Below are 25874 nucleotides of genomic sequence, written 5' to 3' on the forward strand. Positions count from 1 at the left end.
GCCACGAGTATGTATTTGTTTCCACGCGAAGATGGAAACGGTCCCATGAAATCAATACCTCAAATATCAAAAACCTCACAAACTTGAATGGCATTCTGGGGCATTTCGTTTCGCGAAGAAATGTTGCCGACACGCTGGCAACGATCGCGACTCTTAACGAATAGGTGAGCATCCTTAAAGATAGACGGCCAGTAAAAACCAGAATCAAAGACTTTCTTTGCCGTAGAATTCACATCGTGGTGACCTCCAGTCGGTCCCACATGACAATGGCTCAAAATTTGCCATCCTTCCTTGATATCCACACACCTTCTAATAAGCTGATCAGCATCAATGCGGAAAAGATATGGATCGTCCCAAAGGTAAAATTTGATGTCAGCAAAGAATTTCTTCTTTTGCTGGTAAGGCATCTTTGGGAGGTATCCGTCAGCGAGATAGTTCGCGAAATCAGCAAACCATGGAAAACCTTCCTCTTGTGCAGTAACGAACATCAGACTCTCCGTAGAAAAACGATCGTCGATCCTAACTCCCGAATCTCCTGAATCAACTCCCTCTAGTCGTGAAAGATGATCAGCCGCCACATTCTCGGACCCCTTTTTATCACGGATCTCTATATCGAACTCTTGAAGCAACAGGATCCATCGGATAAAACGAGGCTTAGCATCCTGCTTGCTGAAAAGATATCTAATAGCGGCATGATCCGTATAAACAATCGTTTTGGACAAAACCAGATAGGACCTAAATTTGTCGAAAGCGAACACCACAGCTAAAAGCTCTTTTTCGGTGGTGGTATAGCTTTCCTGTGCGCCATTTAAGGTCCGGCTCACATAATAGATCGGATGGAAACGTTTATCATTCGGTTGTCCAAGAACCGCTCCGACTGCGAAGTCGCTCGCGTCACACATCAACTCGAATGGTAACGACCAGTCGGGAGCAACCATGATTGGGGCGTTAACTAGTTTGTCTTTTAGAAGATCAAACGCCTCGATACACTGCTCAGAAAAACAAATGGAGCATCCTTCTCCAAAAGTTTGGTCATGGGTCTCGCGATTTTAGAAAAATCTTTGATGAACCGGCGGTAGAACCCAGCATGACCTAGTGTTGGTACATAGATGTCAGTAGTTCATATGTATAAAGTCTGTAATCGAGTCTGTAATATTGTTTATGTAATTGTTTGTGTAACAGCGAAGTTGACAAGTTCGCTTAGGCGAACTTGTTAACCAAGCGAAGTTGTTGACAAGTTCGCCTAGGCGAACTTGTTCAACGAGCGAAGTTATTGACAACTTCGCCTGAGGCGAAGTTGTCGTGTATATAAGTAACCTACGGGTTACTGTTTAAAGGTTGGTTTTTAGAGAGTTTTGTTTCAGAGTTCGTGATAGCTGTGATCATTTCACGTGTCAAGTGTCTGTAATAGACGTGGTTCGAGTTATAATATAACGTGGTTTCGTTTGTATCGTGTGTTCGTGTTTTACGTATTCTACGCTCGTATCTACCCACGCAGGGATTCCGCACCTGCGTAGATAGCGATATCCCGTGTACGATCAGTCCAGGAACCTACAATTGGTATCAGAACGGACACTTTGCAAAAGATTGCACTAATGCACGGGTAGAACGTAGTCAGGGGAGGACTACACAGCAAAGTGGAAATAACAATGGAAATAGAGCCATGATGTCTAATGCTGGTGAATACAACTGGAATATGTTCTCTGGAGAACTCTTTGAGCAAGCTCACATGGCGAAGGTTGCAGCTGAAGAATGTGTGAAAGCTGCAGAAAATGAAAAAGCCTTCATGGCTGATGATCAGAACACCGAGGTATGTACTAAACCTATCTGTACTAAGTGTGAAAACTTGTCTGAACAGCTTGCTACAATTACTGATCAGTATGTTAAATTGGATGCCGAATTTAAAACCTTGAAAGAAGATCATCACTTCACAAAGACAAGAGAAAATAATTATAAAATAAAGATTAAAGCTTGTGAAAAAGACGTTAAAAGTTTAAAAACAAAATTAGCTGAAAAAATTGATGTGATCGATCTAAGCTACGAGGTTTTAGAAGAGAAAACCAAATTAATCGCTGAAAAAGAAAAACAGATTGCTGACCACCAGGTAAAAGTGGTGGAACTAAATAGGAAACTGGAGCAATTCCGGAATTCCTCTGCTATTCTTGATCACCTTGTCAGTGATCAAGGTTCCTCACCTAAGAGGGGAGGAATTGGTTACCATGAGGTTCCACCACCATATAACCATAATTATACTTTCAATCCTAGTGTTCATGAATCTGTTAATTTTGTAGCTGATCAGACAGGTACTGCTAAGGAAACTGGTAAAGTACCGGAAGTTAGTAAAGGCGAAACAAGTTCGCCTGTCTCAAAAATTAAAATTTCAAGTCCAGTCTCATCTGATTCGGATAAGTCATCCGAGTCGGGTAAGACAAAAGAGAAGGAAGTATTACCCACTAGTGGAGAAAAGGTTAAATCAACTCAAAAGAGTACTCCACTCAACCCATATGTCCCACCTTATGTGAGACGTACGGGTGGTAATACTGCCTCCACATCTAAAACATCTGCTGAAAAGAAAGCTGAATATAGATGTTGTTTTAGATGTAATCAAACAGGGCACCTTGTTGCTGATTGCCCTCTGAAGCAGCGTTTCAGAGAGGTGAGGCCGTCGAAAACTGAGACTAAGGTTTCTGGAAATCGTTTAAATGTTAAAAATGAAACCCATTCAAATTTGAAATATAATACAGGTTTTCAAAGAAACACATCTCGTTTTTATACCACTAATAACCAAACCAAATGCTATAATTCTTTTGATTCTATTAATGATCGTCGGTTTGGTTGGCCTCACTATCCGTCTCCAAGGAGGTATCCTGTTAGGACTCGTGAAAATTTTCCTAATGCTAACTATGGTCAGTCAAGGTGTGTGAGTTCTGATAAGAAGGTTAGTCGACCCAAGACCAAGAGGTCTTGGGTCCCCAAATTTTAATAATCTTTTTGTTTGTGCAGGAACAGTTGAACAGGGCGTCCAAGAATCTTTGGGTTGTGGACAGCGGCTGTTCCCGGCACATGACTGGTAACAAGAATTTGTTACAAGATTTAAAACCTGTTCAGGGAGCAAGAGTCAGTTTTGCCGGTGAGAGTGGTGGCAGAATAACTGGAAGGGGTACGGTCACTAACGGGAAGATGACGTTAGAAAATGTGAACTTTGTTGAAGAGCTGAAGCACAATCTGCTGAGTGTGTCGCAGATTTGTGATAAAGATTATACCGTACACTTCACGAAGACTGATGCGATTGTGTTGAAGCCTGGTTTTCAAATACCAGAGGAGTGGATAGTAATGAAGGCTCCACGTGAACGAAATACGTATATGATGGATTTAAGTTCAACTGAAATGTCAACGGAAGAGTCGTGCCTTTTAACGAAAGCAAGCGAATCAGAATCTGAACTGAGGCACAGGAGAATGGGGCACATTCATCTTCGGAAGATGAACCATATTGTCAGACATGGGCTTGTGTTGGGTGTTCCCTTAAAAAGTTTCAATTTTGAAGACAAATGTCTTGCATGCAAAAAGGGAAAGCAGCACAAGAAGTCCCATCTCACCAAGAAAGTAAACTCAATTGCTAGTACACTAGAGCTGCTTCACATGGATCTCTTCGGTCCTGTGAATGTAAGAAGTCTAGGTGGTACAACTTATTGCTTGGTGATTACTGATGACTACTCACGATACTCGTGGGTATACTTCCTGAAATCAAAGGACGAAACAGCTCAACTGGTGAAGAATCTGATTACCAAAGTTGAGAACATTATGGATAAACGAGTGAAGTTCATCAGAAGTGACAATGGTTCTGAGTTTAAAAATTTTGAAATGGAGATCTTCTGTCTGTCAAGAGGAATTGAACACCAATTCAGCGCTCCGTATACTCCGCAACAGAATGGAGTGGCTGAAAGGAAGAATAGAACTTTAATTGAAGGAGCCAGGACGATGCTGGCTGATTCGAAACTTCCGGTGGTGTTCTGGGCTTTATCTGTTTCTACAGCTTGCTATGTCCTGAATAGAGTTTTAACGGTAAAAAGACTTAATAAAACATGCTACGAGCTGATGCATGGAAGAAAGCCCAATTTGTGTGGACTTGAAGCTTTCGGGTCCCCGTGTTCAATTTTAAAGGCACATTCAAAGTTTGGTGAAGCAGCCGATGAAGGAATCTTAGTCGGCTATGAAGTTGGGACTCCCAACAGGCGTGTCTTTAATACAACGAACGGCAAGGTTGAAGTGGTATGTAACACCGACATTACGAGTTACAGATCGCCAAGACCGAGCATCGGACCTCCTGGGATTTTCGACTATGATAGGCTCTTCAAGTCTTTTAACATACCTGATTTGGTTCGTACAGAAGAAGAAGAACGTGTTGCTACGAAGATGATTCTAGATGAGGAGGAAAATTTGGCACATAGACAGCTATTTGATGATTGTCAACCTTCCTCATCAAATTCTATCGTTTCCCCTGCTGTCTCTCCTGAAGAAGATTTTATCAATCCTTTTCACTCTCAGCCAGAAACAACCATTGATGAGCTCTCTACTAATTTAGAAGATAATTTGCATGTCGGTGCTGTGCCGACCACGAGAATTCACAAAGATCACCCTCTGGAGAATGTTATAGGTGATGTGTCCTCCAGTGTACAAACCAGAAGTAGCTTGAATGAGCACACCTGTGTTTATACAAGCATTAAGGAAACGGGTATAATGAACGAATGTTTGTACTCATGCTTTATTAGCCAGATTGAACCGAAAAATTATCAAATGGCTCTTAAGGACAGCTCGTGGGTCGAGGCCATGCAAGAAGAGTTGGCTCAATTTAAGAAGATGGAAGTTTGGACTTTGGTTGAAAAACCAAGGCATGTGCATGCGATAGGCACAAAATGGGTGTTCAAGTGCAAGAGAGATGAAAAGGGAATTATTATAAGAAATAAGGCGAGGCTGGTCGTTAAAGGATTTAATCAGCAAGAGGGGATAGATTATAATGAAGTGTTTGCTCCGGTGGCCAGGTTGGAAGATGAAAGTGTTTCAGTTGGACGTAAAGAGTGCGTTCCTCAATGGGAAAGTTGATGAGGTTGTGTATGTTGAGCAACCTCCGGATTTTCCTGACCCAGACTTTCCTGATCATGTATACAAGTTGAGCAAGGCGCTATATGGATTACATCAGGCACCTCGTGCCTGGTATTCAACGTTATCGGACTACTTGCTAGAGAATGGTTTTGAAAGGGGTTTGATCGACAGTACTTTGTTTGTGAAGAGAGAAGGAAGTGACTTCCTGCTAGTTCAAGTCTACGTGGATGACATCATATTTGCTGCATCAAGAGTCTCCATGTGTCAGGATTTTGAGGCCGTTATGAAGAAAAGATTCGAGATGAGTGCTATGGGTGAACTAACGTTCTTTTTAGGATTGCAGGTTAATCAAAAGAAGGATGGGATGTTCATTCATCAAACAAAATATGTTCATGATGTCCTCAAGCGCTTCAAGATGGAGGACTCTTCTCCATATGACACTCCAATTTGCGTCAACCACAAGTTGGGAGTTGAAGTAGATGGTGACGCAGATGTGGACCCAACTCAGTATCGGGCTATAATAGGTTCTTTGATGTATTTAACTGCTTCTAGGCCTGATATAATGTTTTCTGTTTGTCTTTCTGCTCGTTTTCAGGCAAACCCAAAGGAATCTCACATGAAGGGTGTGAAGAGGATTTTGCGGTATCTCAAAGGCAAGCCGAAGCTAGGGTTGTGGTACCCGAAGGGAGGAGACGTGGAACTGGTTGCTTATACGGATTCTGATTATGGAGGGTGCAATCAGAGTCGGAAGTCGACTACAGGAGGATGTCAGTTTCTCGGTGGAAGATTAGTTTCATGGCAGTGCAAGAAACAGACGTCAGTCGCAATCTCAACGTGCGAAGCTGAATATATGGCAGCATCCAACTGCTGTTCTCAGGTTTTGTGGATTCAGCAACAATTGCGCGACTATGGTCTGAATTTCTTACTCACTCCTATTTTAATTGATAACACTGCTGCCATCTCAGTAATTAACAATCCCGTGAAACATAGTAACACTAAACATATTGACATTCGTCATCATTTCATACGGGATTGTGCTGAGAAGAAACTGATTAAGGTCGAAAAGGTCGATACGCTAGAAAATTTCGCTGATTTATTTACAAAAGCGTTTGATAAATCCAGATTTCAAAACCTAATTGAGCTGAACGGGACGATCAATCCCGAGTAACCATGTTTTTGTGTTTAAAAAAAAAAAAAAAAAAAAAAAAAAAAACGTCACTATTGCTGAAAATTAGTCGGTTACCTCAGTTTGATGGACATATCCTCGGATATGTTTTGGTCCTCGTTTCTACTTGTAGAGAATGAGGGTCGCCATTAACCAGACGACTGAAAGTGACCGGGGCGGTTATGATGTGTTTTCTTTCTGTCGCTGAAAATTAGTCGGTCATACTTAGTTAGAAGGACACATACTTGTATGTGGTTGGTCCAGTTGATCCATTGGATCTTCAGGATTGCCGTTTACCTGAAGACTTTGACGTGATCGGGGCGATTGAAGTCAAAAAATTTTTTTTTGAGGGAAATGAAATTACTTTTCAAGTCTGTTACTTCGTAAGAAGTTCGTTAGCTATGTTAAACGGAAAATTGATCTAACCTTGGAAAATGATATATATACTGATTGTGTGTGCTTAACTAGTGAAGTTATTAGGCTTAAAAGGCTTTAGGACAATCATTGTATGTCATGGTAACTTTTTATGGTGCGTAAAAGTAGATGTGATACAAACTAATTTTACTTGATTTTACGTGGAAACTCCTTAAGAGTTTTGCGTGTCTTCATATATATCTTTTCGAATGATAGGCAGAAAAGCGATTACCCAGTCATACACGAGCCCATGTGTGTTCTGATTCCCGTGAAGAAAACGTTTCAAGACACTGCAGTGATCCAGATTCGGGACTTGCAGTTAATTTTTACTTTGAAGCAATATGTTGTTAAAATATATATATATATATATATATATATATATATATATATATATATATATATATATATATATATATATATATATATATATATATATATATTTGGAGTTATTGTACATATTAGTAATCATAAAATCAAGACTTCTCTATCTTAGAGCAAGAAGAAGAACGGGAACCAGAAGGAGAATACATACAAATTAATCAGACACTATGGGTCGAAGTCAACTCGGGGTGACTTGGGGAAAGCCAAATACGCTTTGAGGATAGATAGGAGGCATCAATATTTCTGAGTTGTTGCCCATTTAAATTTTAAGGATTAATTGAACCTAACTCGTATCACAGAAACGATGAAAACCATCTTAAGTATATTACCTGCTTACAACCTGTCTCTATATGTCATAATACAGCTAAACACGGATCTATGTAACAGTCACGTAGTTAGTATGATTCCTGTTAGGATCTTTTCTGAAACGTGGTGTCCCTGACTAGACTGAAATTTGATCCCTTATTCGTTAAATTTTTATAAGTTTTTCCTATTTTTGTAGTTGTATTATTTTATAACTGGTTACTTAGACATGATCATTTTTGTTTAACTCTTTTTGGAAGTTTCAAATGTTAATTGCAAAATGTTCAAACTTAAAGGTTTGATTTTGAAATTATAGGCGAAGTAGTTGAATCAGGCGAACTTGTGCTTAACTTCGCCTAGGCGAAGTTATCCGTAACTTCGCCTGAACTTCACTGACCCTATATAAGGATTTTTTAAACAGTGACTTTCATTATTTTCAAAAAATCCAGCGAACTTAATCAGAGCTTTTCCGGCTGAGCAGTCAAAGACTATTCAAAGCCTAGTGGAAGCAAATCAACTGCAGGCATCCCTCCTGGCTGAGCACGGGAAAATAATAGATGCCTTGAAGGTGTTCTTGGCATCTCAGGGGGAGATGAGCTGTAGAGGAGATGAGTTGAGGACCAAGCGTCGAGAAGACCGAGACGATGATCCCAATGCACCGGAAGGTGCAGGTGGTGAGCTGCCAAGAACCTCTCAAGCTCTTGGGGCTTTCACAGCTGAGGGGGAGTCTACCGAAGCGGCTGGTGGTGATGATGTAGTGATGGTGGAGGATGACGTGATCGATGCGCTGAAGGAACTTGATGATGACATGTTCAGCGACGATGTGTTATTTGATGAAGATGTTCTGCCAATCAGTGAGATTGAAAAGATTGGTGCAGAAATTATGATTGAGAATGTGATAGAGGAAGGAGAGATTGTTGAAGAAAATATCGAGCACGAGATCCCTGAGGTTGAGAAAGCCGATGTGAGGGCTGAGATGGATGAGACTACTGAGTGGGAGGAGCAGCCTAGGTGGAAGGAAGGCTGTGCTCATTGGTTTATCAAGACCAAGAAGCCTGCTGTTCCAGCCATGTTCAAGAAGAGCTATAACATTAAAGGCTATGCTGAGGCGAAGAAGGGGATCATCTGTTGGATTTATGATGAACAGATCAAGTTATTTGTGGTAAAACGTTATGATGGCATTCAATACTTCAGGAGAATGTTGAGATCTTTCAACACGTTGCCGGAATGCGAGGTGAAAGATTTGGGCAGATTAGGCCTGATAAACAGAAGTGACAACAATATGGCGAGAATGATTGAGAAGATTGTGTGGAAAGAAGGCGTAAAAGATAAAAAGTTTGAACTTCTGAAGCCTCAGAAAGGGAAGTTAGTGGAAGATACAGAGAGGGGATTGAGAGCAGATGGCAAGCCATGGATGGTGATGAAGTACAAGCCGATCCGATGCATCAAGGAGGTTCCAATGAAGAATATGCCTCAAGATGTGTTGATGAATCTAAAATGGTGGTACGTTGACTGCCAGACTGCTGAAGCCGTGATGGAAGACGAAGATGAACAAGAAGTGCTGAGGGTGTATGACCCGATGCATCTTGTTAACTTATCGAAAGCTGATTTGCAAGCGTTGAACGAAAAGAAGATATTCTATATTCCTGCTTGGAAGGATGAAGCAAGGAAATATCAGCGAGTAGTCACGGTGTGTGTTAGAGAAGGAGTGCACGCATGAAGATACAGGATTACAAGACAAGAGCTGAAAGATCAAGATATGAAGCTACTGCCAAGGGGGAGTCTGTTGGTACATAGATGTCAGTAGTTCATATGTATAAAGTCTGTAATATTGTTTATGTAATTGTTTGTGTAACAGCGAAGTTGACAAGTTCGCTTAGGCGAACTTGTTAACCAAGCGAAGTTGTTGACAAGTTCGCCTAGGCGAACTTGTTCAACGAGCGAAGTTATTGACAACTTCGCCTGAGGCGAAGTTGTCGTGTATATAAGTAACCTACGGGTTACTGTTTAAAGGTTGGTTTTTAGAGAGTTTTGTTTCAGAGTTCGTGATAGCTGTGATCATTTCACGTGTCAAGTGTCTGTAATAGACGTGGTTCGAGTTATAATATAACGTGGTTTCGTTTGTATCGTGTGTTCGTGTTTTACGTATTCTACGCTCGTATCTACCCACGCAGGGATTCCGCACCTGCGTAGATAGCGATATCCCGTGTACGATCCGTCCAGGAACCTACACCTAGAAAGCTACGAATTGATCTCATAGAAGTAGGCGGGGGAAGATTAGAAATGGTCTCGACCTTTGCCCGGTCAACCTCTATCCCCGCACTTGAGATTCGATGACCTAGAACAATGCCCTCGCGAACCATAAAATGACATTTCTCCCAGTTAAGGACTAGGTTGGTGTCAACGCAGCGGGACATCATCCTCTCGAGATTTGATAAACAATGATCGAAGGAACTCCCAAATACGAAAAAATCGTCCATGAACACCTCCATGGAGTCCTCGATCATATCATGGAAAATGGCCACCATACACCTCTGGAATGTGGCCGGAGCGTTACAAAGTCCGAACGGCATACGTTTGTAAGCAAACGTTCCGTAAGGGCAAGTGAAAGTGGTTTTCTCCTGGTCTTCGGGAGCTATCGGAACCTAGAAGTACCCGGAGAAACCATCTAGGAAGCAGTAGTACTGCTGACCTGCTAAACGCTCTAACATCTGATCAATGAATGGGAGAGGAAAGTGGTCTTTCATGGTGGCATCATTCAGTCGGCGATAGTCGATGCAGACTCGCCATCTTATCACAGTCCTCGTGGGAATAAGCTCGTTCCTCTCGTTGGTGACGACAGTCATGCCACCCTTTTTAGGAACCACTTGGACTGGACTCACCCAAGCACTATCAGAAATGGGGAAAATGATCCCTGCATCAAGGAGTTTAATGATCTCCTTCTTTACGACCTCTTGCATTTTCGGATTAAGCCGCCGTTGCGGCTGGACAACAGTTTTGAAATTTTCCTCCATGAGGATTTTATGAGTGCAAAACGAAGGGTTGATACCCTTGATGTCGATAATCTTCCAAGCAATAGCCTCCTTGTGCTCTCGTAGCACCCTCAACAACTTCTCCTTCTCGACCTCGGTCAACGCAGATGCAATGATAACCGGAAGCTTCCTCTCCTCATCTGAAAATGCATACTCAAGGTGGGAAGGTAAATCCTTAAGCTCTAAGGAAAGAGGAGGACCCTCGACCGAAGGTCGGTCCATCGGATTGTCTCGTACGATCTCAGCAGACACGCCAGATTCAGGGGTATGCGACTCGGTGTCGTCATCTAAGGACTGATTGGTTACGGCAACCATTTCAATCTCCGGAATCTCCCTATCGAGAATCTGGGTGTCAAAGGCAGATCCTCCACAAATTTCGCTAAGAAACTCCCCAACATGCTCCATGATGGTATCAATGAAGTATAAGGAGTCATAAGCAGACTTGGGGTGTTTCAGTGACTGTCAAACGTCAAAGGTGACGTTCTCATCCCCAACTCTTAAGATTAATTTACCCTCGCAGACATCGATCAATGCCTGTGCAGTGGCAAGGAATGGTCGGCCTAAGATGAGTGGGACACTATCGTCATCGTTCATGTCCAGGATGACAAAGTCCACCGGAAAGATGAACTTGTCGACACGAACAAGCATGTTCTCGAATACCCCTCGGGGGTATTTTACAGAACGATCAGCAAGCTGGATACTTATACGGGTAGGCCTCGGTTCGCCTAGTCCCAACTTGCGATACACGGAATACGGCATAAGATTAATACTGGCACCAAGATCTGCCAGCGCATGGACGACCGTATTATCACTCAAGATGCAGGGAATTGTGAAACTCCCAGGATCGGACATCTTTTCTGGTAACTTTCTCTGCAAGACTGCAGAGCAACCAGCACTCAGAGGAATGGAAGAGACTTCGGCTAACTTCTCTTTGTTCGAAAGAATATCCTTAAGAAACTTTGCGTATTTGGGCATTTGCGTAAGTGCCTCAAGGAAAGGAATATTAAGATGAAGTTGCTTCAGAAGATCGAGAAATTTGGAGTTCTGCTCCTCGTCTCTATCCCTACGGACTCTCCCGGGAAATGGGAGTCTAGGTTTGTAGACTCTCGGTGGTGTGCTGGGTAATGGTTCAGCCTGTGCTGAACTTCCGGGGCTGTGCCTCTGATGCACCTTGGCCGGTAGAGATTCCAACTGAATCTCCTCGTCTACCTGCTCCTCTACATCTACCGCAGGCTCGTTAACGACTCCTCTCGTCGCCTCTTGAATCACGGGCTCGCTACGTGCCCCCGCACCGCTCCTTGTCGTCACAGCCTTCGCGAACGCCTTCGGATTTTGTTCAGTGTTACTTGGAAGTGTACCTGGCGACCTCTCATTTAGACGACTTGCTATCTCTCCCATCTGACGCTCAAGATTTTGAATTGACGCTCCTTGATTTCTCATGAATGACTCGTGCTCCCGGAATTTCTCTTGAGTTTCTTTGTGACGGGAGTCCTCTCGAGTCATGAGTTGCGACAGCATCTGTGTCTGCTGTGCCATCATCTCCTCTAACGTGGGCTTCTTCCCCCCACTACTCGGTCCCTCACCGGAATCCTGGAATAGGCTCTGAAGTTGCTGGAAGCCGGACTGATTTCCGTTCCTCCAGTTGGAATTTTGGTTACCTCTCCACCCCGAATTATAAGAATTGAACGAATGTTGATTTCGGTTTGGATTATTAACGAAGTCGACTGCCTCCTCCTGGAAACCTACGGGACACTGAACAGTATCATGTCCCCCTCTACAGATCTTGCATAACTTACTTTTCACCTGCAAGTCCTTCACGAACTTTGCTAACGCTTCAACTTGTGCCGCAAGTGCGGTGCTCGTGTCGACCGAATGCATGCCGCGTGATAGGGAATCGACGGTTTTGGTACTCTTAACTGGTGGTCGCTGGTATCCACTCATGGCTAAACCGTTAAACAAGGCAATGCACTCATCCGTATCCTTCGTTGTCAGTAGGTTACCTCCTGCAGCTGTGTCGAGCATACCTTGAGTCGCGTACGTCACTCCATTGTAGAACTTCTCAACAACCGCCCAGTCTTGTAGGCCGTGGTTCGGACATAAAGCAAGTAGATTTTTGAACCTTTCCCACGCCTCGTAGAAGCTCTCGGTGTCCTCCATCTGGAAAGAATGAATTTGGTTACGCAAACGAGCGGCCTTAGCCGGAGGATCGTATTTTTTAAGAAATTGGGTCTGCATGGCAGCCCAAGTAGCAATGGATCCCTGTGGGAGGGACTCATGCCACAGACTCGCATGATCAACGAGTGAGAACGGAAAGTTTCGGAGTTTTATTGCGTCTTCGGATACGCCGGCAAGATGAAACGTGTCGCAGATACGTGTAATACGAGTGAGATGAGAATGCGGGTTCTCGTGGAGCAACCCGTGAAATTGAGCAGAATGAGCAATCGTGTTCAGAACATTAGATGGAATTTGCCAAGTCGTTTGAACTCCTATAGCTGGTGGAGCAATGCTGGATCTCGCGCCAGCATCGACCGGACGGGCCCGGTCTGCAACTGTCCTCCTTGGTGGTGGATTCGCGTCGCCCATAATCCTATCCCTAATGACGGGTTCAGAAAAAGTAGGAGAAGAGAACGTATTACCGACGGATGTAGATGCACTGGAAGACGGTTTTGTACGACGTCTCTCAAGAAGCTCTCTCTCTGGTTCGGGAAATCCATCAACTTCTGGTGGTCCTAGAAATCGAGTACGTCGCATAAAACTATTAAAATAATTAAAAGAAACTATAATTAGCTAAACTATTTTAAACTAACAAACAAAACAAATAAGAAAGACAAGTAGTAAACAAGGCAAGTCCTAACTCGAGTCGTTCTTAATACGCCTCAAACCGTGTCCCCGGCAACGGCGCCAAAAACTTGATGTGCGAAAAAATATATATATAAATAAAACACAAGTAGCAACTAAGCTTTAAAAACCAAACAATCTATTCTAGTTCACACAAACGGCAAGTGTACCGGTCGCGTATAGCAAAGATGAGGAAAGTCCTGATATCGAACTCGAAGACACGTGAAAACGTTTATAATTACTAAACTCTAACCAAGACTCACCAAAATATTTAATTGATTTATTTTAGAACTTAATTTAACTACTTAACTTAACTGAATGAAAACTTTTGACAAAACTTTCAAAACTTTGGTTTAAATTCAATATATAAAGACGTCTACCTAGGAATGAATCATGTTGACAGAAATAACAAGAAAACGGATTGAAAATATTCATGACGCCGGTTATAAAAGATGACACAACTAAAACTTGTTTAAGAAAGTCAAATTACCTCTCAGTCTCTCTAACAATCTCTAACTTATCTTAGTTGATTTTAAAGAATAAACCGGAAAAACAATTATTAACGTGTTCAAATGTCGACTCTCCTCTCGGTCTTATCGACACACTATCCTAATGGAGACAAATACTATGTCACCAAGGATAGAGGAACAATTTAACTTAACCCAAATTAAACCAACTAATTGCACATAAACACTCAAACTCGACACGACAAAAACCCGCTCTCGCGCGGTCTTAATTCTAACAAGTAAAAGCAACGAGACAATATTACTTCTTATCACCTCTCGGTCTCAAAGAAGGTGTATTTTAACTGATTTTAGATGATTTATATTACCCACTTATCCCTACGGTTGTACACCCCGCAAATAAACCCTAAACACCAAGTCAAGAGTCTAACAAGCAATCAATTAATCAAAACTAATTCAATTAACTAATGCAAGAGGATTATAAGTAATATCACATAAAATACAGCCATCATACACAATCTAATTTATGGTTTAGTTAAACTTTACATCAATAATTCAAGTCTTGAACATTAACAATCCATTATACAAGTCTAAACTACTCAACAATCATCTATCCTAGGCAGAACAAGCAAGTTTAGCTACTCATAGATTTTGGACAGCCATGTATACTCAAGTAAATCATCATAAACATCAACATAAACATAATCAAACTCATTCAAGATCCAAGAATAACTAAATCAAAGTCAAACAATCAATTACTTGCAAAACAATCCAAAGAAAAAGATCAATTCAACTAGTTAGGGTTCTTGAACAATAAACAAAGTTTAAAGATGATTACTTAGGGTTATATGGCTGAGTTTATGGATGTATTTGATGCCTAGCAGCTGTGCCAAGATGCCCTTTGATGTTCTTCTTCCTCTCCAGCCGTCACAGCCACCACAGCCGCCGCCTTTTCTTTTTTTTCTTCCTTTTTCTGCTGTTCCGATCGCAAGGAGTTAGGGTTTAGGGTTTTTTATTTTGATTTCGGGTTCTTGGCTGGATAATGGCTGATTTCTTAATTAATTATCTTCATATAATATTATACAAGGCTTCTAACTTGTGGGCTTGGGTTGGGCCTTGAGTTGTAGCTTCAAAACTTGACCAACAAGGCCTCTAGAATCTTCCAAATTAACTCTTTTTTCACCATCTTTCATAAACCTACAATTAACATTTAAACTTTGTAAATTATTGCACTTAACCCCTAATACTTTCATAAAATAAACAATTAAGCATAAAAACCATGATAAAATCATAAGGAAAGTAAGTGTGTTTTACTACACATCACCTTCTTTTATTAACTTTATCACGTTCATTCACATAAGCATACATATAATACTTACCTTATACATAGCGTTACAACCTGACAGTACGTGCAATATCCGAAGATCGTTCACGTACCATCAAGCAATCATTCATACATCTCACATTATTCACATAAGGCATACACTTATCTCTTAGGATAAGTGTATTAACAAGCATATTGAGTATGCACACAGCCCCGAAAACATAACACATAAATGGGGCTAGAAACTCACCTGAATCCTGTTACGCTCTCCGTTAATCGTTATTCCCTTCTTGAGCTGTGCACGGCTAACTGTATAATATTTACATGTATCAATTAACTACTACTACTCATGTTGTATTTCTATCTTTATATAACCCACAACGAACAGGGGTCCGGGGGCAGCGCCCCTGGCAGCGGGGTCTAGGGGCGGCAGCCCCTAGCTGGGGTCGAGCTGCCAGGTCAGCTTGGAAAAAATTTTATTTCCATTAACTGTCTTAACACATTTTCCATTAGGATTTTAATTTACTTTCTAATTTGTTAACTCATTCGTCATAACGTATTAAGTCTGATTCGCTATCTGATTCGTTACCGAACTTAACTTAAGCAAACTTAGCTACTGGCGAAGTTAATATCAGCGAACTTAGCTAGTAGCGAACTTAACATCAGCGAACTTATCATCCAGCGAACATATGGATAGGCGAAGTTATCTACGGCAAACTTGCTTACAGCGAACTTGTCTACGGCGAACTTGCTGCAGCGAACTTAGTCAATCAGCGAAGTTGATCAGTTAGGCGAACTTGCCTGCAAGCGAACTTGCTTGCAGGCGAAGTTCGCTTGTAGGCGAAGTTGTGCAGCAGCCGCCGCTGTTCGTCCTTAATCCCCAAAATCATCATCGTTTTACCGAGAAATCCATGGGTATGGTATTTGACTAACCCGCGATCATTCCTATGGTCGTTTTTGGATATGGTTTGACCCGAAAACACGTAAAGTTTGGACCTTTGAGTTCAAAAACGTTCAATACTAGTGTTTAGGGTTCATTAATCGAGCCGTTTCCATTTTCGGGTTCATTACACTTGTATTTATCATCAAGTTTACAACTTTATGTTTCGTTTATACCCGATCTACTCTCGTTCTAAGTTTCAATGCTAAACGCTAATAAAACGTAAACTTTAAAGGGTCAAGAACATACCTTTAGTGCTCGTTTGGATCTCGTTTAACTTGTTTATGCACTTTAGATATCGTGTAATAAAGATCTAATACCAACTAACGTTCGTTTGGCCTCAAGCCCCTCTCGTCTCTCTCGGCCGTGTATACGGTGGTGTGTGGTGTGTGTGTTTATTTATGAAAGATGGAAATGATAGTTAGGGTTTTAGGATGGTTTAAGGGAATATTTATATCCCCTAAAACCCATGGACCTAAGGCCCATTACCCTTAATCCATCTTAATTAATCCAAGTCCATGGTCCTTTCTTTATTAGGCATAAGTTAACTATTAACACGCGATAACTAAACGCGACTTTCTTTATTTAATATTAGAATATTTTAGGATGTTACAATTTAATTGCAAAATTAGACTTTTTTAAATCGTCCAATCTCAACCATCTATTCATCAAGATCAATGGCTAGTATAGGGTTTTCTGGGGTTTCGCAACTGGAGTGAGTTTTTATTTTAACATTTCCCTATATATACATAGGGGATGGATCTTCGAGAAGTGATATTACAGCGAGAAGTACGAGAAGTGAATGTATAACTTCATTAATCCTTAATTTCACTCCCTTTCATATGATGTTACATACATATATGTAGGTTGGTTGTATTATGTCTTAATTACACATTCAAACCTACCTACAAACATATAATTGTATCGAGCCACATTCAAACCTATGCACCTACACACATACATACACATATACAAACATACTTACCTACACACATACATATGCACCTACACATAAGAAAGGGAGTGAAATTAGGGATTAATGGAGTTACACATTCACTTTTCACACTTCTCGCTGTAAAAAAACTTCTGAAATGATCCAATATATACATACATATATATATATATATGATGAGTATCATTACAGAACCCTTAAATTATTTAAGAACTTGAAAGAACTCTTGAAAACTAACGTTTTTTATAAATTTTTTTGTATGTTAGTGTTATTTGAGTGTAGTTTTATCACTATTTATATCTATATTTACGATTACAATTATAAAAAATTAGTTTTTACACATATCTAATTTTTTTTTTGCATATATGTAAATGTTATTACATAAATTTTACGCATATGTAAACTTGTGATTTATATATGTAATCAAAAATTTATATATAAAATATGATAAAACTAGTCTCAAACAATGTTACTATATGAAAAAAATTAAAAAAAATGTTTGGTTCTTATGAGTTCCTAGAAGTTCTTAACTTTTTTGGAGTTCTCAAATGATACTAACCCTATATATATATATATATATATATATTTGCAATAAACCTTTTTATCATTCTTTGCAACATGTCACTTAGCCACTTATACGTTGAAAACAAAATGTAAAAAAGTTAACGAAAAACAAACTTTAATCATGGGATAAAAAGTTAAAAGAAATAATGTGTAATTACCCTTTTTACCATAATTTTACTATTTGTGAAATTTACTGAGTAAGATGATAATGATGATGTTAAACTACAACAAAGAAGCGATGTGGCGTGGTCTTGAGAGAAAACAAACGGAAACAGACAAAGTAAAAGTTGGGAAGCAGGAAAACGGTGCTTTGACTCATAGATTAAGTAAAACAATACATAGCTCTAAGCAAAACCATGTTCCACCATACATATCAAAATTTATATATAATTATTTCCCGCCTGGCAACTTCCATTCCATAGTTGTTCCGCATGGGTGTGGCTACGGAATAATTTCTAAAAACTGAAAGCAGTTGAGAGATAAACAGATTGAGGCTGCATAAAGCTTGGGGTTGATTTAAATTTCGTACTTCAAATCCCAGTAAATAATGACCTTTAAAATTTTAAATTTCTTACATACAAATAACGAAAGGTTCGAAAGATTGTGAAGTTCAAGGATTCTGCTTTGAAGATGAAGACGAGAGAGAATACAAATTGGCAACATATGAAATTCAGATTTGAAAGCAAAGTTTCATGGTTTCTGGAAGAAGAAATTCAAGTTTTCTTTTTCCTTGCCTTTATAGTGTCAGGGTTCCTTGCCCTCCTACCACGCGCGCTAAATTTGGACATCTCTGTGATCTTGTAAACGTCCTCCTGTTAGTTTATGGCAAACACCCAAATCTGTATTAGCAAAGCTCAGATTGATACTAATCAAAACCAAAAATTAACATCATCATGTACCAAAAGGATAAACCATCTAGTTAGTTAATTAGTATTTTCCTGTTTGTCAAACCATTTTTAAAAATGACAACAAAAAATGTCTTATCAAACTTCAAAAAATCGTTTACATATTATGGAGAGATATAAGAATCATTATGATATACTTTAATCCCAAAGGTTCTATTCCTCTAGCGCAAACTGCATATCAAGGTAAATTACAACTATTTTTCCCTTCATCATTATTCATATAAGAACTTGATGCAAAAAAGATAAGTGTTACACCACAAGCTTACCAATTTAGGACCATCTATGATACATCTAACGAATTTCAACTCTGTAAATGATGGATTCACCTGCTTTGGTCGACCAGTCTTTCTCCATCCTCTGACCTCTGTAACATAAAAAGGAAAAGATACGAGTAGCTTTCTCTATTTTCAGCTTGAATACAAACGTCACAAAGAATTAGCTAGCTTGCGAATAACAAAGGACATACCAGTGTCGTCAACGGTATCACCAACTAAAAACCTAAACCAATAACGATTCAACCTACCAACCTCCATTAACTCAGAGAAATCACGCCGACAAAGATAGTAAGCCCCTGTGCTTAGTTGAAATTCAGACAAATCTCCGTCCAGAGTTTCTTCCCATCCCATGTTATTTTCCAAGGCTTCCTGATCAGAGTACACAAGGCTCACGCCACATTCATGTGCCTTCAACCCGCTCATCACAACAACATAGACATGAACAGTGTCTCCAGTGTTCAGTTTATCTCCAATTGGCCAGTAGCTTAACCATGTACATTCTTTACCAAATTTGGGTTTGCCAAAGACTTTAGGGTTGTACATATAATCAACACCATTGGCCGTTTTGATTTTACAAAACCATGTCCAATCTTCGCTAAATATGCTATACTTGAAAGTTACATTAATTCCTTTAAGCGTCTTATTTTTGGGACACGGCGGGACAACAAAGTGCAAAACACATGATTTTGATATATACTCGGATGTCATGTTTGGATCCTTTATATGATCTGGTAGAGATGTGCTTATTATACCAAATTCATACAACATCTGTGCCACACAAACCAAATGGCTCAATCATTCTATATACATTAATCGATTAGTTAGTATGAATATTGTATTTCAAAGTAAACCAACTAACCTGGATATGCCAACTTCTGCCTTCTGTGAGCTCATCATCACCAACAAGGCACACCTGGTGGTTTTGATATTCTTTTAACCACTTCATGTGCCCCAAATCAGTTTCACCGAGCTTGGCTACTGGTACCAATTTGATAAAGCCTTCAACTTCATACAAATGAATACAACCTAAATAGCCAAACTCTTGCAACGTGAATCGAGGTGATTGGAAAGTTACGCTCTCAAGTAACTCACAACCATATATATACAATTCTGCAAGTGTACTAGGGAGGCGTATAAGGCATTTGAGTTTAGAGCAAAAACTCAGGTCAAGAACCCGAAGTTTTTCAAGATGATTATAGCAAGGCAAGGACTCAAACAAACTGTTGGCTAAATTCAAATACTGCAAATCTAATTGAACCTTGAAACTCAAAGGAAAAGTGTTGGTACATGTAAGATGGCAGTCTTTCAGGAATAACCGACACAATGATAACGGGAAGGGAAATGTAGTTTGTTCGGTAACAAGTACACCAGAAGTACAAGCTACTTTCAGATTTGTCCGCTCCTTATTGATTAGATCTCTACACCCTGTCATGTTCAGTATTGCAAGATGTGTAAGGTCTCCAATAGTTTCACAAACCTTAACCAAACGGTAACAGTTCCAAAGAACTAAAGTCTCAAGATGTGGGATCAAGAAGAAATTGCGGATTTCAATAAGATATTTTGAGCCTTTTAGATTTAGAATCTGCAATGACAGAAGCAACTGTTGCAAACATTAAAGAAAATTTTAGCACCATATAGTTTCATAAAGATCATTAAAAATCAAGGACCAACAGAAGATATTGGATTCACTACCGTAGGCGGCTCAAATACTTCCAAGTTGCTATAGCTCATATCTAGAGCCACCAGTTTTTCCATGCATAAGTCGGAGGGTATGGTTCTTAAACCAAATCCAAGCCAACAGAGCCATCTTAAATCTTCAGAAAAATCCTCATAGGGTCCCTCGAGTTCAACATAATTTAGTTGGAGCAATTTTAGATGATCCATCTTTTTAAATGTGTCTGTTTTAAGGCCTAATGACTGCAAGATTAGCATGAGAGTTGGTAAAGGCTGATGCACAAGGGGCATGCCATGTTTTACATCCAATGAACAAAATTCATCCACACATTAGAATTTGGGAAAATCACCAAAATAATTATGTTTACCAAAAAAGTTTTTTCAAATAGGCATTGTATTTTAAACTTTTGTTAAAATAGGCAAATCCAAACAAACCAACTAGATGAGGAGAAATAAGCACAAGGAGCAGAGACGACAACGGACTAGCCTGCACCTATATCTTGTGAAAGGTCCATGGGGTCCACACAACATCAAACCACCAGAGAACATGTGTCATTGACGGCTACGAACAACTACATGAGAGCCGGTGGTGTTAGTCGATGCTTTTAACATGGCACTAGTGGCTCCCGTGCGACAGTAAGTTTAGTGTGCCGGTTGTGTGGACCCGTTGCACTTTCTCAGGATTTCGGTGCTAGCTATTTCGTTGTCGCCTCTGCTTATCTGTTATTGTCTGGTAGGTTTTTTTGGATTTGCAATGCCTGTTTGAGCAAATGCTGGTCAACAATGCCTATTTTTGTGATTTTCCCTTAATAATTTCATAACTAGCACACGGGCATGTCATGTGCTACTTATTTAACATTTATCTTGTTAAAATAAATCCATAACTTTTGGTAAAAACACATTATTATTACTTATCCAATATTACCTTGAGTGCACAATTATCTTCTATCAGTTTTTTCATGTCTAGTGCTAAACCTTCTACCCTTCTTGAACCCTGAAAGTAAAATACATGAAACTATATAAAATTAGATGAAACAGGATTAGGAGGACACGAAAGTGAAAGGGAAAGCAAAAAAAAAAAAGATTACCACTCCTTTTCTTAGTATGTTATATGAATCACTACTAAGCCAAACTCTACTACGCTCTGCAGGGAATTTTGGTGATTCTTGACAAACTATGTTTTTTCCCATCTCCTGAATCAGTCTGTGCATCACGAGCTTTTTGTTTGGTGAAACAGAAAGAAGACATCTATTAATTAGTGTTTTGATCCCAGATACTGCTGAGTAATCAGGCTCCAATATCTTAACCACATAATCTATGTCTTTGCCAATAAAGAAACAAGAGATATGCAAAAACAACTCTTTCTCAGAGTTATATGGCAATGAAGTGTAGCTCCTTATCAGTACATCTCAAATACGAGAATCAATATCTCTTCCCAATAAACTTAGTTGACTTTCCCAATTTGGGATGGTATTGTTCATGAACATAGATGATCCCAACACTTCAATGGCCAGTGGATTTCCTTCACAATATTGCACTGCTTGTTGTGCAAGCTTCTCAAAGCCGGCCATAGGAACTTTGGATCCAAATGCATGACGACTTAAAAGCTCTAACGATTCGTCGTGTTTCAGTAATCTCATTTCATAGTCTTGACACCTGCAACATGGCCATTCAAACCACTTATTGGTAGTAATTTCCCTGGTTGTAATTATAATCTTGCTTTCTGCATGAATCTTATTCCCAGTCCCAAGTAAACCAATTAACTGACTATGCTGAACAATGTCATCAAGAACAATGAGAGTCCTTTTCTTTCGCAAAACGTCCTCAATCATGCACGTACCTCGAGAAACACCAGGTATTTTTCTCTTTGACCCCCTAAAATATCTTTAAGAAGTTGTTCCTGTAGTTCAAGTAAACCATTGGGTCCTTCACATCTACCACCAATGTCTTCAACGAAACTCGCATACTCAAAACGTTTCCTATTTGAATCGTAAATGTATTTGGCCAACGTTGTCTTGCCACTTCCACCCATACCGTAAATTGCTAAAAATTGAAGATTGTATCGATTGAACCAAGAACTGATCTCGTTATAACGAGTGTTCATCCCTGTTATATTGAGTGGAAGATGAACATCTTTGGGACCTAACTTATTGTAAATTGTATCAACAATTTTCTTCAAAATGCTTGTTTCAGGCCTGCAAGAACAAAGATCATGGGAGGATATGTAAAGATTCCTTATTGATATTTTGAATAAAAAGTATTATATTAAAGTTAAACTTTCAAAGATCAAGGAAAAGTGTTAGTAGATTAAACAGAATTTATGAAAATCAAACTCCTTTAGTCCTTTATAGACTGATCTTTTTCTTAACTGCATAAATTATTGTTCCGGACCGAAATCATTGCAAGGTATCGGTTGTATAGGGAATTGATGTGAGGTTTATAGGCCAAATGGGGTTCCCTCACCTATCATACTAGTCTTTTGGTTTGAGTTGTTCTGTTTAGTCTATAACAATTAATAACATAGAAGCTTTTAACTAATCTTGCTAGTCTGGCCAGGGCACAAGGCGGTACCGGTGCAAAGTTTAATGTTTATACGTGATGACATATTGAAAGTTGTAAAAATACTTGGTTATTTACACTAGTTATACCACCAATGATAGACTGTATATGAGAATATTACGTACTAAATATTAAACTTATATTAGGTTTCTAAATATATTCAAGTCCAAGTCAACACCAACGCAAACGAAAAGCACACAATAAAGATATATACACTAGATCGAAACTTGGATGCAAGTCAACGTTGTGAAGTCCACAACCTACTTGTTGATTCAAGCCCGGACACCCCCATAACTGGGGTTTGCCTTTTTTTTTTCTCGGACCAAAAAATTTATAGATAGAGTTAAGACTAGCATTAAAGACCGATACTTGGATGCAAGTCAACATCGTTGATAATCATCAACTCACTTCAATAGTGATTGAATAAGAAAAGACCCATACCCGGAAAGAGTGAAGCCCGATAAATCAGCAACCTCCAAAAGCGCTCTCTTCCACAGGCACACGTTGTCCGGTGTCCACCTAGAAGAAGGTTTAACTTCAAGGGTGAAACTTCCTGTTTGTTTCCTACCATTTGTGGGCTCAACATGATAAAAAACAGGTAAAACAAAATGATTGCACTCCTTTCTTTGCTTAAGGATAAGTAAAAGCTCATCAAGGCACCAAGTGGAAGTTGCATAGTTCTCTGACAATACGATTATTGAAGCGCTGGATGCTTTAATTGCTCTTTCAAATTCAGATCTCAATGTTTCACCTCTGTTGATTTCTTCATCATCCTTGTTAAACTTCATTATAATTTACTATAAAACGATTACAATAGAGTGGCAGGCAAACGGGCCTGCACCGCAACCCCCTTTTGAATAGCAAAGCCAATCCTGCTAAAAATGAAGTTTTGTGACCTAGAAGCCGAAGAGGCTCCGTGCACAACGCGCTGAACCCTACTCAAAAATTTCACAGCCTCTGGGGCCAGGAAACCAAATGTATCGTAAAAGAATGTCTAGTGTCTTCGCCTCTAAAGCTAATAAAAACATCAAAGTTGCAAGCTATATGATCACTAGAAGAATCAATTGATATTGCCATTGAAGTTAGATAGATCTGAATTCTGAGCGGATTCAAGTTTAAAGATGAAAAGTCTACGAATATATATATATATATATATATATATATATATATATATATAGTGTTGTTCTTTTAATATACCCAATAGCAAAAACCATCACGTGGCCATGGAAATTTTCTGCGTACAGCCACACCGGCCACCTTTAATATATATTTTTCTTGTCTCAGTGACTCCATGTTACGAGGTGGTCAATTTATAACTATTGGCTCATTATCATTACTGTATTTGTTTTCTTTAAAAAATTATCATGAAATTCTTATTTTAGTATGAGTATGAATAGAGTAGACTTATCGTTACTATTAAGTTATAAGAAAATGTTGAAAGAGTTTAATCCTACAAGTATTTGTATTTGTCCACTCAACTCTTAAACATATTTGATAAAGAGTGAACTGTAGTTTTCGTTTCTATAGTTTGTTCAAATATATAGTTTTAGTCAAATCGTTTTAAATATGTGATTTTCGTCCATATGGTTTTATTTCACTTGCAATTAAACCTGATCCCACTAAACCCGTTATGTGTAGTCGTTAAACCCATCAACGTGCCCCTCACGTGAGGGGCACTATGATGTGTTTAACAAACAGACCTAAGGGGTTGGGTTTAATTGCAAGTGAAATGAAACCAGATAGACAGAAATCACATATTTGAAGCTATTGAACTAAAATCGAAGATTTGGATAAACCACATAGACGAAAACCGCAGTTTACTCTTTTATAAAACATATTTTCTAAAATTATCACTTTAAGCTTTATACGTAAGAATAGAGAACCCATTGAAAATTTTTCTCTAGCTTGAGATTCATGAACGAATTGATAACGGAAACACAAACGAGCACACAATATTTAGGTAAACCTCTCGTATTATTATAATCAAGAAACTAGCACAAAACTTGAACACAATAATCCATCTCACTAATACAACAACCCTAACATGGCTATGCATTTATAGGGTGACCATAACTTGGCCAACAAGTAATTACCAAGTATAAAAATTGCAACCTCATAAACCCATTACATCATTAATGAATTTCACATGCCCAATAGGTCCAACCCAGTCACCTACACGTGACGGGTCTATTATAATATGTAAATTACCAACAATCACCCTTAATTTCCTACCCAATTGCAACCCCATAAACTCAGTACATCATTAATGAATTTCATAGGCCCAATTGGTCCAATCCGGTCACCTACACGTGACGGGTCTATTATAATATGGAAATTACCAACAATCACCCCCTAATTTCCGACTCGAAACTAGGAGATTTTCAACACCGAGCAATCTTCTCATCTCGTCAAACTTTATTCTCGCAAGTGCTTTGGTAAGAATGTCAGCTTGCTGTTCCTTGACACTAATATGCTCCATCGCTAAATCCTTCCGCTCCACACATTCCCGTATATAATGAAAACGAGACTTTATGTGCTTGCTCCGACTATGAAAAACGGGATTTTTAACCAAGGCAATCGCCGACGTGTTATCAATCTTTAACACCGCATCTTGAAATTTTCTTCCGGTCAATTCGGCCAACAATTCACCTAACCATACGGCTTGTCCCGCAGCTAAGCTCGCCGCCATGTATTCCACCTCGCATGATGAAAGCGTTATGGTGCATTGCTTTTGTGAGCACCAAGAAATCGGGGCTCCCCCATAATAAAACACATGACCGGTAGTGCTTCTTCCATCGTCTTCATTAATGTTATGCTACTATCACTATACCCGATCAACTCCTTTGATCTACCTCGTTTATACCCGATCCCCCATCCAACAGTTCCTTGAAAAAACTGAAAAATTTGTTTAATTGTTGCCAAGTGAGACTTCTTTGGATTTTGCATGTATCTACTAACCATGCCAACCGAAACGCCAAATTAGG

General features: G+C 39.5%; 1 protein-coding gene and 1 pseudogene across 2 annotated transcripts in view; both read right to left on the minus strand.

The window, feature by feature from the left end:
• LOC143634426 (uncharacterized) overlaps window positions 1-25874 on the minus strand; it is a 248188-nt gene that overhangs the window by 47121 nt on the left and 175193 nt on the right. The window lies entirely within an intron of this gene.
• LOC143634456 (disease resistance protein RUN1-like) lies at window positions 18536-23678 on the minus strand (annotated as a pseudogene). Its single transcript, XR_013153859.1, has 8 exons — window positions 23332-23678; window positions 21420-22526; window positions 21257-21325; window positions 20350-20574; window positions 19517-20257; window positions 18849-19425; window positions 18649-18746; window positions 18536-18586 (listed from the first exon to the last, which is right to left on the minus strand). The product of XR_013153859.1 is annotated as a disease resistance protein RUN1-like (transcript).

The sequence above is a fragment of the Bidens hawaiensis genome, unplaced genomic scaffold (assembly GCF_021521415.1).
Source record: "Bidens hawaiensis isolate Kalapana, Puna unplaced genomic scaffold, B.hawaiensis_p1.1 tig00007049_1, whole genome shotgun sequence".
Lineage (NCBI taxonomy): Eukaryota > Viridiplantae > Streptophyta > Magnoliopsida > Asterales > Asteraceae > Bidens > Bidens hawaiensis.